Raw genomic sequence first — 21,331 nt, 5'->3', positions numbered from 1 at the left:
TAAGGTTCAAAATGCCAAAGGATATTTACTTCTATAAGGGTGCAAGCATCTTCTTAACTCATGTCTTCTTTCCACACACAGTTTATAAGAAAGAACCATATAAGCTACTAGACTTTGCTGTATTAATAATGAAAGGCAAGTAGTTGAAGCTGCATTGTAAACAGAGGGGTACCAAAATGCAGTGCTCACATAATGTGTTAAGTGAAGTGTTATTGATTGGTCATAGTTAGAAAAAAACCCCACTAAACTAAATTAAATCCTAAAGTAACTCTGTTAAAGAAATCTGGGGGAAGCCAAATGATTATAAGCAGAATAAAATAATCTAAATCTGTTTGACACATAAGACAATACAAGCTAATGAACAGTGTTTTCCAGCACTCTTTATATAGATCATTTAAAAAATGTGAGAAGGAATAAGGCAACAAACTCTGTCAGATAATTTGTTTGTGCTGCCCTCCTAATAGCTCTTTGTTTATTAATGGTTATAATTGTTGATCATTTCAGCCTGGATAGCAAAATAAAAACCTAAACACTGGATTTTAGCCCTTTGTCTAGTTTCTTAGCATGAGTTTCAGTATGTGATAGCTGATGATTATTGATCGTAAATTTAAGTGAAGTTTTCTATTCTGGGTTCCAAAGCAAAAGAACCTCTGGGACCAAATTATTTTGTGCCAGACACATTTCGTGATTTTTTTTTTCACTTATATTTCATTGTCATTGTTTTGTTATTACAAGCTGCCCTGCTTTAATATAGCTTCACTTGAGAAATACCATTTGTGTGTTCTTCTAGGGATCATGCTATTCTCTTCATCATGTCTATGTTCTCTGGATATAATGAAAAATTACCAATTATTGCACTATCCACACAAATATGCCTTATTCACCATCTGAACTATCTATTAGATGATATCTAAGTGCTTTTTGATAAGGTCATGAGTATTGAGGTAGCCTCCAGAAGGTAACAATGCTTCTTATCTTGAAAGACTATCATTAACTAGACGTCTGTGCATGTGGCCCTCTTTTATATGTATATATCAGAATAATTACAAAGTGTATCTGATGTTGTAGAAGCTGGTTTTCTCCTCTAAACTGACCACAAACAATAAACACTGGTCTCTGAGATACCTGTTCAGTGGTGCAGCCCTGGCTGGCTGGCCTTACTACTTAAGCTGGGAAAAAGATACCAAATATGTCTTGGATGGGCATGGACGTTGCATGTTGGTGGGCTTCACTTTGTCATACCATGTGAACACAATAATTTTATTTCTGATGCTAAGAAAGTAGGAATAATATCTGTGCCTTTAAAGGGGATGCAAATAGCTGGATCAAAGCATTCACTCTTGACAACTCATCTGCAGACCCTCAGTTTGGCCATATGATTACCTAAAAATATGTTCTTGGTAAGGCCACTTAAGAAAAGCATAAGACCTCAAAATGTGGACTAGGCTGGTACACTCTGCTAACAAAACTGGTATTTCCCTTCAGTCTTAGAGGTTCCAGCTGGAATGTTCCTTGGGGGCAGTATTACATGTAGAGGCCTGGAAGGAACGCTGCTACTGACATTCAGAATGTATTGGATCTTTTTCTTGGTCCATTTTGACCAGACATGTAGGATGCTTAGAATATTTCTTTGCATGTTTTCTACACAGTGGAAGAAAAATTATTCAGAAAAATGATTGAGTTCACCAAAACATATTCCTGCTGTGTTCAACAAATCCTCCTAATCCTTGCTCTTTTTTCACCACTTGAGGTTTAAAAGGCTGTCAGATCTTATATTGCACTGACATGTACAGCCACTTTACAGTCTCAGAACTTTACATTCACCTAGTTTTCATTAATCAGATACATCCCATCAGCACAGTTTACATATTTTTAAAAACCATTATATTCAGTAAGTACCTTATTGCCTTATTTTTAATACAAGCAGTGATTTCAAAGAAAGTGGTATTTTAAAGTGGTGCTATGATGATTGATGCTGGTATATGTGTAGTTTCTGAACCTTCAGTTATTTAAACCTTTAAATGACTTTCCACAGAAAAGAATCACTGCACATTGCACTACTCTCGGGATTAATTGAAGTGAGTAATACATGAGAAAAAAATGGCTATTTCTCTTTGAAATGATATGATTATCAATATTTAGTACTCCCTTTGTTTCACAAGTGTCGGAAACACTAGAGAAACTACTTAAAATATGAACTTTTACTTGCTTTTATGTTGTCTTATTAGTCTCTGCAAAGACAGGTATACTGATCAAAGACTGGTAAGGCAAATGGGATGTTTTCCATTCAGCAGAGATGAGAGAACTCAATTTCCAATTAATCTTACAATTACCTGTGTCATGTTTTCAGTAATATATTATCTACCTTTACACCTCTTCTGAAAGGGCTGAGGGAATATGTCACCCATTACTGATTGCAATCTCCCTTTACTGTTAAATCAATTAATATTTGTGTTAGCTATCTTGATCCTCACCTTTAAAAATGCTGACATTTGTAATAAACATGGGAAAGACTTAGGATATCAATTCATACCAGTGTAAACTGGATCAAACATGATGGACTCCATACTCTTTTGCTGTTAACTTCTTCAACCTCACATTAAAAGCCCAGAAAACTTAATTGTTAGCAATATTATGAGAGTCACAAAGAACAAAAATGTAATTAAAAAGGCATGCTCTCCTTTGCATGCCTTCATTTATTTGTTCATTTATTTTTAATATATTAATGGTATCATGGAACTGGTGAAATGTATTTTTCTAGTTTCCCATAACTTGAAGGCTGCTCCTAAGATTTACTTGGGAACACAGAGGAAAGGTATCTAAATTCAAATGAAGCCATGAGATTTTATGTAATAACTACAGCAGAGAGCTTTAGGGGAAAATTGCTTTAGAAAACAGCTAGCCAGCTTGTAGCTGTACTATTGCAGACACAGGTGTAAGTTGGATGGTAGCAGGAAGCATTTAAAACTTCTTACTGTTGCAGACCCTACTGCCTGCCCTTAGTCCCAATTTGTAATCTGCAAAACAGATGATATTTCAAGAAGGTGGAGTGAATGTTAGAAGATGTATGCCTCCATCATGGCATCTGTGGGGAGAGTTCAACACATTGTGCTTTTAGTCCTGAAGAAGAAGAGACGCCTGCAGGGGCACAGAAGAGATTGAATATCAATTGAGAAAAGTTACTTTATTAGCAGTTCTTCAGTATAACAGAAAAGTAAAATTAATGACTTAAGAGGAAAAGGCACTGTCAGTCCCTTAAGGGGTACAGATGCTTGTGTGAATGAGTCATATCACTTAGGGGAGTAGCAGTCTGAATGTACATACATTCTCTTTATCTCTGCACAAAGAAAGAATAAAATACAAAAGGGACATTATTCTGCAGAGGTAAAAAGAATATCAGAACCCAGAGGACTGTATATATTTTTTTCAGAAAGGACAATTCAGAAGAAAAATTGCTACCATCTAGTTGTTCTATTTTCTTTTATTATGCTACTTTATGGAAATGTAAGTGAGCAGCATAGCCTGCAAATTTAGCATCATAAATAGTGTGAAGATTCAGAGTTGAAGATAACCTTGTTATCTTGCTCTGTCTTCCTGTGCTCATTTCAAATCTCATTAAAATGTGTCATGAATAAAGAAGAAAAAAGTCCTGTTTATACCTGATTCCCTCTTCTTTTTTTTCTTTTTTTTTTTTCCCCTGGGTAGATACAGCCAGAATGCTTAAAAAATTGTTTGCATCATTTTGTGCTTCTCTTTTATTTGCCTGTTCTCTTCTTATCACAGTTCTGTATCTTTAGCCCACTGGAATTCTGATGAGAGAGAAACCAGGCAAACTGCGTGGCTGAGGAGCCACAGCTTCCAGGTCTCACGATGTCCACATCCTTGGGGACCTGGACATGTCACACAGTGACACACGCTGTCTCTGCATTTGAGCTGGGTTTGCCTCTGTTCTTCACTCACACAGGCTGTTCTGTAAAAAGCAGCTGTTTGGCCCATGCCTGAGTGTCTTACATAATGAGAATTCATATCCAGTGCAGGAACTACTGGGAAGCAGGTAGACATGGGATTGCTGTGGCTCTGGCTGCAGCTGAATTGTGTTTTTCGGAGATGATAGTGAAAAAAATGGCAGAGAGATACAGCAGAAGATAGAGCTGTGAATGCTGCTGCCATAGCAAGGCTAGTTGAAGTGGGCAACTGGTAATTTTTTTCTGTTCCTTGAGACAAAGAAGACAGGGAAGAGAAGAAAACTTCCCTCAACTTGTATATTAATGGGAAGGAGCTTTAGATTTCAAATCTTCTTCAGAAAATTCCAAGGCAGTGCTACTATGTTTTGCATTAGCTGATTTTGGTTTTATGCTTGAAGTCCTACAACTTCTAAATTCTTGCATATTTAATCTTTGCAGTACTGTACCCATTACAATAATATAAAGAGAAACAGATATTTTCTTGTAGAGTTACCTCCTAATCCTTAATTCACTGAATTATCTGAAAACTGTGGTCCTTCCTAAAATGCACTTTCAGAGGTAAAAACCCACATTCTTCTCTTTCAATAGCAGGATACTACAAACCAAGAACTGATTTTTTATTTGTTTCCTGAGGCTTACTGCCATGTATTGCTTCATGCTCTTTGGTTTAACTGCCAGGACACTGAAGCCTGTGGATTGCTGGTCAGACTGACTAGATAATTCTGTTTGCTGCCTTTTTCTTTGGATACAGTCTATTCTCTAAGTACTGATAGCTAGTCTACTTTTAGTATATGAAGCCTAAGACACATGGGCAAGGCCAGATAATTCCACAATCTTACTCCATTTTGGTGCTGTTTCATTCAGTTCTTCAAGATTTTGACTGATTTTCGAGGACACTCTGTTCTGCTAATGCCTGCAGGCAGTAGAATGCGCTGACTCGAAATAGAGGAGACACTCAAGTGAGGTCAGCAAATATTATGTCAAGTTTCTCTTCTCCAAACTCATAAAGAAAGAAGTCAACAGGGGAAAGAGCATGAGACACATAAGTTCTTTGCAATGGGGAAGAGGAAGGGAAAGAGGAGATGACCTCTAACTGCCCTGCACTCTCTGCTCTTTACAAATCAAAAACCATCCCAAGAAGTGCCACTCAGATACTCATTTCTTTTTCTGGTCTCAGCATCACCAGTCAAACATCCCTATGGCACTTTGTTCATTGCCAAATGTTTCTGTCTCTTTCACTTTAAGCTGCCTCTGGAAATGTTTAATGTGGCACTGCAAAATGACTGGCAAAAAATTCCACAGCATTATTTACTGTGGTACTTTGATGTTTTATTGAATGAAACCATCTGTTCAGGAATGTTTTCCAACGTTGTAGGCTAGATCTAGAATTTACTGCTGTAATATAGCTTGTCTGAGGGAGTTTCATAACAGGAATGCCACCCAATGTATCACAGATATGTGAGATTCTGAGTAAGAAGAATATTGAGAAAGCTCCTATTTCCTCCCATAAAACAGAGTCAATAGACTTCTTGATGGTAAAGATTCAAAACAGTTTCAAATTTTTCCATTACAGTCTGATAGCTACATTCTATGTGCTCTGTAAACTTGTGATTCAGGATATTTCCTATATTACTTCAATGGCTCACAGGACATATACTTGTGGCTGGTAGCCGAATGCACTATAAACAGATTTATGGGCATTTTACGAAAATATTGGTAGCAGACAGAATATGTAACAAGGTGGCATTTCATTAACTTTTTCTTTTTTACTGACAGAAATGGGAGTTTTATACTGAGAAGAATAAATTCTGGCCTTTTCCTCACCCTCTGAATTACTTGTTCCTTTGAAGTGAAACAAGAGACAGCTGCTGATAGAAGTCAGCTCTTTGATTTATTCTGAGGGTTAGGAATTTAAGGATGTACAAAACAGCTCATATATGAACATAATTAAATAAACGACATAAATAATCAAGGTTGCAGCCTGGTCCTTCCTCATCTAAGTGTTTAAATACATCATTGATGTTTGCTTGGACTTTAAAAAGTAAGGAGGAAAGTATACTCAAGTTAAACTTAAGTATTATGCAATATGTGCAATGAGATGGACATAGTCTCAGACTCCTGTTTTTCAGAAATGCCATGTACTATGTACTTGAGTCAAAAGCTTATAGGTTTCTAGATTCAGAATAAGAAAATTAGAACATTTCTTTGACTCAAGTCTTCTGCTAACCATCATAAACATGAATACTTTAGCCCAGAAATTATTTTCTTGCCAAGTCATAATATCTTAGTAGGTTAGTAAAAACAGATACCATGCTGTGTGAGTAGGCAGGATGTAGCTGATACAAAATACAGTCACATACCTATATATACTTGTAGCTACAAAGATAAAACTGTTTTGGAATAGGAGATGATGAGTGTTTCTCCTTGGAGCTTATCTATAAAAGAACAGTGGAAAGATAAAATGGTGAATGGGCACTGCCATAGCCTGTTATATCAACACTCAAACACACAAGAAAGGACCAAACAGCTTTGTAGTGTGCCTTTTCTGCAAATTGGCCCATGTAAGCATTAGCAGGGACTTCACAGGGCAAAGGAAAAGTTGGAAATTGTCTTTTTTTTCTGAACTTTTTTAAGAACAGAAGTACTCAAAGACTTAGTCCAGTCCACCTGGAGCATGAAGCTGAATTTTCCCCAGGTGCAAAAAGAGTTATGGTTATGAAGATGATTTACCACCTACACAGAGGAAGCCAGAGGTTTCAGCAGCATTAAAGAGTTAGGATGGTCTGCCTCTCCAAGCAGAGATTATTTTGAAATCACAGTTGGGTGGTTCAGGCCTCCTCTTCTTACAGCTGTGAAAATTTCCAAAGAGGATGCTGTGCAAGCACAGCATCTGTGACACCTGGAGGCGCACCATCTTCTTCCCATCTCCCCATACCCACATAATGGAGCACCAGAGTGACTTTCTGGGATACAGATCCCTGAACCTGCAACATTTTAGGAGCTATTAATTCACTGAACTCTTGAACCTGCCCCCTATCCCTGTTTTTTATTTTTTTATTTTTTATTGGGTGGACCCAGCAGCTCATTATTCCAAAACTCTGATGTTTAAAATGGGAAATTAGCAGTGATATAACCTTTAGAAGTTCTTTCACTTTCTTATTCCATTCATCCCACTTACAAAAGTCACTCCATCAGTAGTACCACTACAATGGTCTGTGGCACTGCAAGCAAACTAACCCTGAAATAATCCCTTGGGTCATAGCAATTCACACTTGTGGTATCATATGGGTCCCAAAAGACTTGTGGTAAATGAAAAATTAGATAGAGAGGGGAACCTAATCCATCCTGTTGTAGATTCAGTTTATACACAATATTTTAATAAACCAAATTAATATACATTTAATTTTAGGGGATCTTTTTAAGTATCTAACTCCAAAGAGGTCTGGACTTTTCATCACCTTTAAGAACATGTTTTAAGTAGAATGTCCTAAATTTTAATCCCTTTGAAATTAATTTTTAAGTTGGTTAACTGTGTTTGCTATATTTGACTTTTGCCTCGATTTTGCCTTTCTGTCTTAGTAATATGAATAAATACAAAAACCTCACACTCAAACCTACCCATCTTCCTGCAGCTAAGATTTCTCACAATGTTACCATGGTTCAGAAGTGGAGCTCCCAGGAGAAATTGTGTTAAATACTTTGACAAAACTGAATCTTTCAAACCCATCCGGCATGATAGTGATGGAAATACTTAAGGGCAATGGGACATTAATGCAAGCAAAGCATCCAGAAGGCAATAGAGTATGCACTATAGAGTGTACATTTTTGGATAGTTTAACAAAACCACTAAGCAAAGGTCATGTTCAAAAAAAATTTATGAACCAACAGAACAAATACTGTTTCTGCAATCATTTTATGATATATTAAACTAACAGGTTAGTAAAATAGAACAGTAGTCATGGTAGTTTTCAGGCAAAGGTGAGGCTGAAAGCATTCCTTTAAAATATGTTAAACCTAATCCAAGAGCAATTAAAAACTAAATATTTTCTTTAATAGAGAAAACACTGAAAAAGGACTTTGATTGTGTGTGTATGTATACAGAAGAAGCATTTCAATCAAGATATATCTATACAAATGTGAATTTGGGATTCCATTATTAACAGGACTACTTAATAAGCCTTTAATCAAAACAACTAGATACAATTACCTCACTCTCTGAAACATAAGACTTGGTCTACACTTCTGAATCTTTGGGTTTAAACATTCTTTGTGTTTATATTTTTAAATGGAAATATTGGAAATATTTGCCTACATTTTTACGGATTTTAGGGAAATATATTTTTTTTTACCTTGCATGAAAAACAACTTCTCATTTAACAAATTTAAAAATCCATTACTGAATAAGATTACTATAAAATATTCATAATATTTTTAGTAAGCCAGAACTATGCCTGTTTTAGTTACATATATAACCCATTCTATGAAACTGTGGCAAAAGACTTTCCACCTTGGCCAAATTACGAAATATGACTGCATTTGCAAATTGTGATCACATAGTTATTAAATTATTGTTTCCTATTTAATGCACTTGTGACGATTCCCTACTTATTTGAAAATAGGAAAATAGAATGTGCTTTAGAAATTATTAATATTCTATGAAATCTGATACAATATGAAATAAGATAACAAATTATGTGTATTTATGTGCTTATTTAATTCATTAAGGACTCTAACATTTGTGAAATATCCATTTACCATCTGCCCACCTAACTAAAATTGCTTTTATTATTCAATTGTTGGTCATAAGCTACTAAAATCTGTAGAAAAGATACTCTGAAAAAAAACCCAAAGTGAACAGAAATAAACCTATAGACTATCTTCCTGCAGTAAAATTATTATCTTGGCAGATGATTTGAATTTTTGAAGCACTATAAAAGAAAAACAGAGAAATTATGCAATCTTTTCTCAATATTACAAAAGCAGTTTTTTGAAAAAAACTTAGTATTCTAATTTTACTACTTAGGCTCTCTGAGGGGAAAAAAAATGAAGATACTACCAAACAACACTCTTGTTATTTTTTTTTAATATTCCTTGGAGTCCATTTTGCTGGGCACTAGCATGGTCATTACTAATCACCTTAAAGCCAAGCAGTAAGCTCTGAAAATATCCCCTCTTTTGAATAAGCAAGCTATAGAAAACCCAGGTACTACGAATGTCTTTAAATTTAGGTAGGACTGTTGACATCAGGTTGTTTCTTTCTCACACTGACTGGAAGGTTACCTGTAGGAGGAGTACCAGGAGCACTGCAGGAAGGATTACCTGTCCACAACTTACTTACATCAGAAAATATAAATCATGGTAGGAAGATTAAAAAATGCATTCTAAGAATGTGAAAAACCCGATCTCACTGCATCCTAACACCTCTGCATGGATAATTTACCTCCCTTGACTACACTGCCGTCACAGTTGTCCCGAGCTTCATGTTGCCCAGGCTGGACTCTCAGCCAGGCAATGACTCTAAATCTGGTTCAGGTGTGGTGGAGGGCACATGGGACTGGGGTTCAGTGCTGGTGTCCCGACAGCTGGAGATGTGAGCACAGCCCAAATAGCTTCAGCCTTGCTGGGAGAACCCTTGGGACAGTCCTTTCCTATGAAGTCAGTGTGCAGACTGGGTAGGAAACAGCAGGATGCTGCGGCTGCAGCTCAGCTCAGAGTGTTTTCTAATGTCAGACCTCAGTATTTATTGATATGTAAATCTAAAACTATAAAGAGCAATTTTAATAAAGTGTTCATTTCGCTCTTCATCTCAGTAATACTCTATATGGTTTTTTCTTTTATTGATTATTTGTCTTTGAGATGCAAAAAGTTCACATTAAAATGTCATTGCAAATAGTCATCAGTATAAAGGAAAGCATTCTGGCAATCTAAGAAAATATTTTTTCCCTCTAAGTCCATTCAGAAAATGTTGTGATTCTCTGTTGTAGGCGAGATCCAAATAGAACTGACAGTGCTGAACACAGCATTTGGAACTAATAAATGCAGCTAAATAAATTAGATAGTGCAATCACTATCTAATAATGAGCCAATGAGTCAATGATGACTTAAAAAAATCTATGTGGTTTGAGTGTGACTGTGAATCAATGTAGACTCAATGCATATGCTAGGCAAGTGGATTGGTATTCTGAATAATGCTTCATCTATACATGGGTTAACCTTTGTTGTAAATTATCTCAATTTATATCTGCCTTTGTTCTGTTGGTATATTACATTTGTGCCAAAGAATACATAAATCAAAGTTTGTTATTTCTATAAAACCCCATGCTTAATACCTTCAACACTGTTAATGTTATAGTCATCATCTATAATCTGCTTTAAAGCATGAAGATGTGAGTTTTCTTTATGAGTGCATTATTTTCTGCTGCATCTTTGAAAAATATTTTGGATGACTTTGGTGAAGATGGTTTACAAAGGATGCTTTAGAAAAAATAATAATTTCTTTCAGCATAAGGACAGGCTTTGGCTGTCAGGGTAGACATTGCAATTGTTTTGTAGTTCCTGAAATATCAAAGCATGTAATCATGCAGACTCCCTCAGAAATAAATGTTGTGAGAGATATAGTCAGAATTTAAAGAGTAATGGTAAAAAAGTAGAGCTTCATCTGAGAAAATTACTCAAAAGTACTCAACAAGACCACATAAAACTCTGACTGCACTGAGACTGTGTCCATCTAGAAATGATGGGGCTTTTGTATCTCTCACCATTTCTCTTCTGTCTTCTGTGTTAGAAGACTTGAAAAAATCTCCAGTTTACATAGACTGGCTATACGGTTGCCTTTATTTTACTGGCAACCCATCCTCAGGTCATTTTCTAATACCCATTAAGCTGTTTTGGATTTTAGCCTGTTGCATTTGAATTTAGTGTACACTGAAGTGCAGAGCTAGCTTCCCTATCTATCATACAGTCAAACTACAGTAATATTTTCTTTAAAAATGCTCCACTGACTGCACTCGTTGCTAACCAACTATTGTAATATTTCAAGTGAAAGACAGAAAGATTGACAAATCATTATGTCTTGAGAATCTGTGAAACATCTATAAATTCATTGGCTTACTCCCCTGTTACTAAGTTCCTACTTGTCTGTAACTATTATGCTTCTAAAGATTAAATACCTATAAAACCATAGTGCCGGGTTCTGGCCTACAGTTTTGAAAGGGTTTATGCAGCCTGTGTTACAGTATCACAGGGTACCAAGACCCACATGAACTGAATCAGATATGTACATTGAATTATGTGTGGTTATTACAATATGTGGTTTAAATATGGAGAGGCAAGAGTGTTTCTGAAGATGGAAACCTCTGTCTCTATGCAGCTGAATAATAGAAAGGATTATTTTACTCAGAAGATCACAATATGAAGATAGAAAACCATTTTCTTCTCAATCGCCCACAACATCTGCAGAAATTAAAGTCTCTGGTATAGTTTCTGATAGTGTGAATTTTTCAAAAATATATCACTTTTTTAAAAACCTATATTTTAACTTCAAGATTTGAGCTATTCCATACATATTCTCCAGTGCTTTGCACCTACAAGCTACATGTATGATTCCAAGGCAGGGATGATCCACGGACTCTGTAAAGGAAGAAGAGGAATAAATATCTGAGAGTGGGATTCTATGTGGGTACATGAGTATGATCATAACATAAGCCAGATATTACACATTCAAGAAATGACTGTGCATCAAATGCCACATCTTTTTGCAATGTGAAGCTTCCAAGTGAGCCTTTTGGGACTGCCTGGTAGGAGCACCCACATATGTGTATGCACTAAGGTAGTAACTGTGCCTGTAACCAGTGGTCACACTGTTTGCTTTAGCAGTAGAGTTTCTATCTACTTTAAACTACTTTGAACATTTCATTTCTTACAAGTAGGGCATGAATATAAGTTGGTGTGAACATGCCCCATTTTTGGACAACCTTGGAACTCAGAGAATAGAAAATTCGAATTTGAAAAGTATAAGGACAACTTTGGTAGGCTTTACACTGCCTATATTTACACATTTTCAGGAAATGTTCTTCCAAAAACCTAATTCACGTTGAATATTGTCAGTAATCACTGTGATGCATGAGTGTACAAAATTCTCCATTAAAAAAGTCATTTAAACCAGTAGGATGATTACAGTGAAGGCCAGTTTTTTTGAAGCCAAGTTGAAAATGGCATGCTGTAATATCTTAATGTTTAATTTAAAGAAGGGAATTAGTGGGATTTTTACAGTGGATGCTGGTTTTTGCTCTTGAGAATGCTATAAACGTGCTAAGTCTTCATAATCTAAATAAATTCCTTCTGGATTAATTTTCAGTCAACTGTTAGGTTATCTATGAGGTCAAGTAATGTATAGTTGCTGAAAACTGTTTTAGTAAATGCTTTACTCACAGCCAGTGAGCTTTTATAACCCTTTTCTAGTTGCAGGCTTCTCTTTACTCTGCCCAGAAATAATGGTCTTTCCCCCAGATTTGACAACATATGTGCTCTCAGAGGTGAAATAAAGAGAAGAAATGAAAAGATCTGCCCAATCTCACAAACAAAAGTCCTGAAGGGGTTACAATGATTAAGCACATTCTTGGCACAGTACTAGACAAGTCTCAGAACTGTTGCTGACATGAGGTGAGTGGGTCTGCCTTAGTCATGCCAACTTGAGGAAGCCTGTGCTTGAATATGCTTTAGCTTCCACTGAACACAAGACAAAAATCTCAGGGAATCTTTGTGCCTTTTCTTTACGAGAGGGAAGAATGCCAGTGGTTTAGCCAATTCGTTTCTGCTAATTCTTAAAAGTAATTCAGAGATTAAAAAATTCAGAGATTAATGGAAAATACATACACAGCTGGCAATTTTTCCTAAGATGTCACATCCCAGTATAGAGGCTTAAGGATGTCCAGACGACATCAACCATATAAAGCTCAAAAAGGGTTGTGAAGGCATCAATAAGTTGCAAAATCAAACTGGAGGGTCCAGCATGCCCAAGGCAGCATTTAGTTCATCTCCATGGTTCCCTGAAAGCCTACACCTTTAATTTTCCATGTATCCAGGACTGACCCAATGTGCTGCCTTAGCTCCTTAATAATTTTCCAGCTAAATCTGACGAGGATCTAAAGCTGACATCGTGTTCTCTAAGTGAGCTTAGTCTTTTGATATACACAGGTCATGGACATTTAGTATAGTTGTAATTACTAGTTTTTAGATTTCCACTCTTTACATAGCATTTAGTGTACTGGTTTCAAAGGCAGAAAATGTGGGTTCAAATCCTAGAAGGAGTTGGTTAAGTTGACTGTGCGTCCCTCAGAAAAGGTGTCAGGGTGTGAGGTACATGTTAGGCTGTTTGGGTGGGTGGCTTTGGAAGTTTGCATTTCTTCTCCCTCTCTCTCTGCCTTCATCTCCCAATCTGCAATGTACACACTGTTCCTGTTTCTTCCAAAGTGATTTTTCCTAGTTTTCTTCTTTTTTTTTCCCTGTACCTACAAGGTGTCATCTTCAATTTTAAAAAAAAAATTACTCAAGTGCTCCTTAAACAAAATTTTCTCAGCACAACATGTAGATTGAGACATAAACAAAATCTTACTACATCTCATACTGATTTGAACTGAACTTCATAGAATCCTAGAGTAGTTTGAGTTGGAAGTGACCTTTAAAAGTCATCTAGTTCAACCCCTTGCAATAAGCAGGGATATCTTCAAAGAGATCAGGTTGCTTCAAGTCCTGTTCCACCTGACCTGGAATGTTTTCAGGGGTGGGGCATCTGCCACCTCTCTCTGAGCAACCGTAGTTTCTTTACTGTTGTTCATTGATATTGCTGTGTATGTTGCACTTAGTACAACTGTCTGGGACATTATACTATAAAAATATCATTCAAATGACTCTTGCTTTAAAAAAAAAGTCCCAAGGAGCTGTTTCCAGGGAACAACCCTGGAACAGGGGGACATCTACAACTTCTCTTGACAACCTGTTCTAGTGTTTTACTACCCACATGGTAAAAAAATTCTTCCTCATATCCAGTCTGAAACTACCCTTTTTCAGTTTAAAGTGAATATCCCTTGTCTTACTGCTATAGGCATAACGAAAAGGTCTGTCCCTGTCTTTAAGTTCCTTCAAAGTACTGGAAGGCCATAAAGAAGTCTCCTGGGAGCCCTCTCTTCTCTAAGCTGAATAATTCCATCTCTCCTAGCCATTCCTCACAGGAGAGGTGTTCCATTCCTCTCATAAATTTGTGGTTTGAAACTGCAACAGTACACAGAGTGCACATGATGAATCCAAAACTGTGATTGTGATGAAGAACTGAAATTTTTGCTATCTAAATGAATTCTGTGCTTTAGGGACACTACAGATGTTCTGCTAAATCATCCATGCAGTTCTGAATAATATAAATACAAATAATAGAGCTGATGTTAACAGTCTTTCCCGTTATTCTCATGTGGAATCTGCAAACTGAGGCTCACTCATAGAGGAGCGTGCAAATATTTACCTTAGGAGTACACTTTGGAATTGAAGAGTGACTCAAAATCTTATGAATGAACTGTTTTGCTTAAAAAATCATAAAGAAGGCAGACTACAGGGCACTGAGGTCAAAAAGCACGAGATTGCTGCCCCATCTATTACTGCCTTCTGTGCTTTTAGACTTAAATACACATATGGAAAACCCAAGTACAAGTACTATGGTTTATTTCAGAATAAAGAGGACCAGCCACTCACAGTAAGAACATTTCATCACTTCATTAGAGATTAGAAACTGATGAATTATTTATATATAATAGATGTGCATCCATCCATCACTTTTTTAATCTTTTTCTTTGTTTAAATGATATTTAATCAAAGTAAATACGTTACAGAGCAATCTGTCCAAGTGCCTGGCTTCCTTACTGGAGGTAATAGTGGTGATAAGTAGCATAATTGTTTGGACACAGCAAAAGCTTTTGGTTTTGGTTTTTTGGTTTTTTTTCCCTAAAGATCATTAGGTTCTATCAACATTTTTTCGAAGGCAGTAATTAATGAAAGAAAAAGCCTGGGCAAATACAACATGGAACTTTCATTTCTTTTGCACCTCTCAGGGACAAAACGCACATACATATGAAAGGGCTCCTTTGAGTGAGAAGCATGAAATGTAACCAGTGATACATTAGGGGGAGGGAAACTAGGCTGATAGTTTTCCCCTACATCATTTTGCTTCCCTATGGAGACACTAGAGGGAAGTTGGGAACAGACTGGTGGCCATGGCATAAGTTGTCAACACCCATTGCATTGCTCATACACACTTTTATTGCTCATGCTTGCATAGCAGAAATTATTAAAGCACTAATGCTAGGCAACCCAGGATTTTTACAGGAAAAATTTTGTCATAACTATTCATACCAGACTTTTGTTCTACTGTCTTGCATGTAACTACCATTAGATGAAAGGATTCTTTCCTGTAATAGTTTGCATCCATGCTGTAGTTCTCAGTGTGAGTATTTAAATAAATAGATATATTTTTGTTTAAAGAAACATTTGCCTAGGCAGATTAAATGAATGCCTATGAAACATTGTTAAATTGTTCTATGAACACAGCATCTATTTTAAAATATATATTTTTCATTTCACAAGCTCATCTTAATTGTACAGTGAAATTCTGTAAAGTCAAAACTATTCAAATACAATTTGTTAGATTCATGTAAACTCTGTGTTTCACAGGAAGAAAATTTGTCCAATTTCATAGTGGATAATATGATTTATGTTTATAAAATTTGCAGTTAAAGACATGGTTAAATGCCAACATACTACAATTATTTCACATGATGAAAATTTGTTTCAGAGAAAAACTAATTGGAAGTAAATTAAAATTAATGACTGGGAGCATGTAATTTTTTTTCCTTAATAATTTCTCCTAGTAAAGAGATAAATTTTGGGAAGCTACTCCAAAATATGTGATATTATGTGCAGTATCAGGTATTAAGAGAAAGGATTCTCAAACTGTACTCCATTTGGTACAAAAGTTAAAACATAATGCATTTCAGCACTGATGTTTCTCTGCTGTGATTTACTTCATTTGGGTCAATTTGTTCAAAGGTTTTATGCTCAGGTATTCATGGATATTGGAATACCAGGCTCTTTCTTGCTCCAAGGTCAGGGTGAATAATACTTTGGTACTTGAGAGTTATCTCAAGTATATATTCCATATTGGAATATATATTTCATTGTGGAAGCTATTAAAATATTTCCTCTTTATTGCTAGCTGCCATATAGCATAGGAAACATTAAAAATTGAGCATTTTAACCTTCAGCAATGAAGATAGCTTGAAAAATTCCTGCACTCCCTGTTCTGTTTTTAGTCACAGAATTACAGAACGGTTTGGGTTGAAAAGGGACTTTAAAAATCATTTTGTCCAACCCTTCTGTGATGAGAAAGAACACCATCAACTGGATTGGGTAATTCAAAGCTCCATCCAACCTGATCTGGAATGTGTTCAGAGATGGAACATCTACCACTTCTCTTGGCAACCTGTTCCATTGTTTCTCTCAACTGCTGTTATTCACTATATTACTGTGTATGTTTCACTAGTACAACTTTTCAGGAATTGTGATAGAAAATGTAATTTAAATGATCCCTGCTTAAAAACAACAACAAAAAAATCCAGTTATTTATTTAGATCAGCTAAGTGCTTTGTTGTACAGTACCCCAAAGTAATATAGTTTTGTGAGAATGAACAGGGAGGAGGGTGAAGGTCTGAGTATGGCTGAGAGTAAGAATGGAAGAAAGGAAAATATTTCTTGGGACATCTCTTTCCTGGGCTAAATGTGTCCCACATCTACATGCTCAGTTTTCTTTCTGAACTGGCAGGCAAGTCAGAATTGATAGAGGACTCCTTCACTCTCTCTTTGTCACTACCTCTTATGATTTAGATATCTTTTTCCCCCATACACTGGGAAACCCTGATCTTTTAACTTCACAAAAATTCCTGAGAGCCCTCAAAGTCGTTGCCTGGCAAGACTGCAGTGCCTGCCTGCATTTATTTCAGACAAATGTGGCATACATGTCCTTGGCCTCTCATTTCATGCTAGCTCTTGTCCAACTTCAAAATAAGCTGTTAGTCTTGTTTAAAATGATATTGTAGGTGGATACTTATGGATGTAAATATGTCTCATTTTGGCTCTCTTTCAGAATTTAAGGATTTGATCATTCTCTGGAGTTGTTCCAAGCCCATTGTTATAGCCAGTTGTTTCAAGGTTATAGAGTAAGCGCACAGCTTCAGTGCTAACCCAAAATAGAAGCTTGACTAAAAAGGTGTTGCAGTACATCAGATTAGTGGGATAAAAGAACTCTGTTGGCTACTCAGTCCTGTAGAGAGTTGCCGCATTCATTTGCATCTAACTGCACACTCTGCCTGTATTTTTCCATCACATTATCTGTGTTTCAGCTACTGCTGTATTTTCCCTTCTTTGATGCATATTATTGCTGGAAGTGGATGAAAGGTCATCAGTGATAAAGAACTTACACCAATATTTCCTCTCTGATTAGGACAAATGAACAAGGGGAACTTTGGAGAAATTGGTCTTGATAGTCTTGTATCATTTCTGCTATCTTAAATCTCTACCCAAATCATGTCATTCTCATTTCAGTTCCCATGAATGAAATTTATATTTTCAGGTTTATTTCTGCCTATTTTTCTGCACAAAATAACACTAAGAAATTATTTAGTTCATTTGATGAAAAACAAAATTAAAGCAGTGTGTTCCCAGTAATATGATGATGTTCAATGTTCTTCCAAAAATGATGACTAGTAACCATAAATCAAAGTGGATGAACCAAACTGCAGATAAAAATAAGGGACATGGCTGTCAAACCTGTTCTCTGAAAATAGATCTCCTATCTATAGCTATAAATTATGTTAAAAAAATGAACTTTAGATTTTCTTGTGTATTCCCAATCTTAAAATTGAATGTTGTTAAAGTGATTATCCTGCCATGGCTGGCACCTTTCAAAAAGCAATGTCTTTCATAAAAATAATACACTTGCATAATTGAACAGCCTGACAGAAGTGGAAAGTTTTTTTTTCCTGCAGAGATAAAGAAGGTGATCACTCACTCTTCTTATATTTCTTATTGATATTATTTTTATATTCATTTATTTTCTTTTTAAAGTGCCATTTTATTCTCTGAGCCAATAATCTCCTTAATCTACAGATTAGAGAAAACTAAATTTATCTTCAATTAAAAAGAAAAAGCATTAATGAACTTTTTCATATACACTCAGAAAGTTTTCAGAATAATGAAATTTCCTACCTAACATGTATATCCAAATCTCAGAAACTTGGAAACTAGATGATCCAATTCTTTGCTGCAATGATTTTTGAAGAATGTCATGTATTTATCATAAGACGCTGGCAAAAGTCTAGGGCAATGGTAGAATTAGTTGTGAATATCCTACATCTTGACATTTAAATGATACCATTTGGACATTATTTAAAATCTCTTGACATAGCCACATCAGGTCCCATCCACTAAAATTAGATAGTTGGAAATTCAATGACAGAAGAAAAAGGCACCTAAATGTTTGAATACAATGATGTGTAGCTGCTTTGGTCATTACAATGTCACAGCAAGGTTATGAGACATTTCCATTTTTAACAATCTTACTGGATTTGGGTCTGGAAGTCCTTATTAAATTACATACTATTTGATTTGTAAGTCTTAGGCTGAGTCTATATATCTGGGATGGAGGAATAAATGGTAATGTGATCTATTTTGGGAATTAAACTGGATGCTGCTGGTGGTACCAGTACTATTAATGCCTGTTGTACAGCACATAAGTATGTTCTCTCTGTAGAGTTTTTATGTGTAATATTTTCACTGGCTGAAAGTTCCTGAAGCAGTGAAACTGCTTAGTTGTTATTTCCCCATAACAATAAACTGTGAATAAGTGCCTAATTAACACTTACACAAAGAATGAGAAAAAAATCATTTCATAAGAAGGGTTGAAATTTGTCTAAGCGTAAGGAAAATATAGAAATAATTAATTTTAGACTTCTAAAATATTTTCCAAACCTTACCACCTCTAAAGTTTTATAAGCAATCATGGAATATTTTTGTCTTGCTTTTTATGTACATGCCTACATTCATTATCAAGTTACCTTGAGTTTGCCACTTTTTAGAAAACTGCCTACAGAAAAGTAATAGCAGAGGAGAAAACAAGAAATTACTTTTATCCTACTTATTTCGGTTCAGCATTCTCATTGTGATAATCTTGCACTGATTTAATACAAAAAAAGTGAGATTTCTAAATGCTTCTTAAAATTTGTAAAAATAAACCCCATAATGTTAAGTGTAAATCATATTTAAATACATTTAAGTATTTTTACAAAAGGTTTTTTAATCAACTTATCTAAATCAATACTAAAATATTAAAATTTTATCACTTCAATACCAGAACCCAAATTTATGTCTAATTTATATAGTACTCACTTTCCTAAATCTATATTGTCTTTTAACTTTCAAGATTAGAATTGTTAAGATTAGTATTATCCAATGTTTTGCACACAGTAAATTTCATTAATAGAAAATATAGAAGGCAATAATTTTTGGGCAGGGGGGATTGAATTTTTTTTTTTAACTTTCACATCACATGTCTTACTGTGAATGTATAAAATTGGTTAAATACAATTCTTAGAGAGAATTGAAACTATTTTAGGATGTAGAGAAATTACTTCCAAATGCACAAGTAATTCTAACTGTGATTGCTACTCATGATCTTTAACAACTTGCAAATCCTTTAAAATGTCCATTAACAAAATATGCTTTCAAAATAGTTTTCTGAGAAATAACTGTGCACTCTTATTTTGTGTAGGACTGACTGCTGGTAGTGTCTCTAGGTGTACTTTCATTTCTAGCATTTCTGATTTTTGCCTTTGTTGTGTATTTTCATGCAGCTGTGTTTTTATATTGTTATTTTTTATATTCTTTTCTTGTCTTTAAGGAGACTAGCAGAGCTAAACTATGTACCTTAAAATAAATAACTAAGCTGATAAAAGGAGAAGTTTCTTACTACAACTGTGTTTTTAATGTCTAGCTAAAGTACTGTGGGACCATTAGGGAAGCTACAATGTGTCTTTGACACCCCATAAAAATAAATCTCTTTATTTCAGAGCTCTTTTCAGTAAGATAGATCAGGAGAAAAAAAAATCCCTTTTGTGTTCTGCATTAGGAAAAGACTGTCATCCTAAGAGTACAGAATTGAGCTACAAATTACCATGGTTTTTAGTTTTCTTTTTTCCTGCTTTGAAACCTTTCTACTTACCTAGTGAATTCCTTTTGAGAAAAAAATAGTGTAGTTAAGATAACCTACCTACACAGCCACACACTTTTTTGAAGACCAAAATATATATATATATATATATATATATATATATATATATATATAAAAATAATTTTTTTTTCTTTAGGTTTATTGTTGTGCATCTGTGTGAACAAACAAAGCACCAGAGACGAGCAGCAGGTGTTAAGAGTCACCGGTTGAATTTAAGCATGTTAATACTGGCCACTGCGGCATCAAACTATGGGTATGGAAGTGCCCACAAGCAATTCACACACCATTTTTTGGCATTTGACCTCCTATAATGAAGGAAAGTGAAAAACTGAAGGGATTTACAGAAGCTAATGAGCTGAGGGGAAAGATACTTTGAAACAGCAGCTGGTGAAGACAGACTCTGAATTACCTCTCAATGCTTGGAGAACTTAGATGTCTAATGCTGCACTGGACATAGGTGCTTATTTTAATTTGGCTGTTACAAGCCTTAACTTCTCCTGAATTAGAACATAAATCTTACAGTCACAGCTTTATTTCTACCACTGTACCATTTCTACACTGCTTCATAACTGTCCTGTAGCATAATGTTTCTTACACTGGTTCTTGGAAGAGAATTTCTGCTTCAGCAATGATCTGATCATTTGTTAACTGCAAACTTCTTAACGAAAAAAGATATGGAAAATGCAAAACTATGCCATTAAATTTGCCTTACAAATATCATAAACATTGTGTATGCTGTCATTCCACACTATGGTTTTTCACTTGATAGCTTAAAATAACTTTCATTGTAAACACACACCTGATTTTTATTTTCCTAATCTTCATAACTTGTTGCATGGTACCAAGATACCAATTCTATAGACAAGAGATATGTGAGCAAAGTCAAATGCAGATTTTTGGCTCTTACATGGCTTTTAGTCTAGATAGGTTTAAAAAATTAGATTTTGTGAATTTCTCTAAATATTATGTAGCTAGCTATCTCTGATTATCACTCTGTTTTTTGTTGGACCATATTTTGTTAAGTGTCTTATTATGTAGAGAA

At 35.4% G+C, this 21,331-nt stretch overlaps 1 long non-coding RNA gene across 1 annotated transcript in view; it reads left to right on the top strand.

Moving 5' to 3' along the window:
- The window catches only part of LOC135299133 (uncharacterized), a 73,512-nt gene extending 52,557 nt beyond the window's left edge, over nt 1–20,955 (top strand). Inside the window, exon 14 of the long non-coding RNA XR_010361177.1 lies at nt 20,426–20,955. This is a non-coding gene — a long non-coding RNA (uncharacterized LOC135299133). The remainder of the gene's footprint in view (nt 1–20,425) is intronic.
- The last annotated feature ends 376 nt before the right edge of the window (nt 20,956–21,331 follow it).

This window comes from Passer domesticus, chromosome 4 (genome assembly GCF_036417665.1).
Source record: "Passer domesticus isolate bPasDom1 chromosome 4, bPasDom1.hap1, whole genome shotgun sequence".
NCBI lineage: Eukaryota > Metazoa > Chordata > Aves > Passeriformes > Passeridae > Passer > Passer domesticus.
Note: the sequence above shows the minus strand (reverse complement) of the source record. Positions and strands in the feature narration are given on the sequence as shown.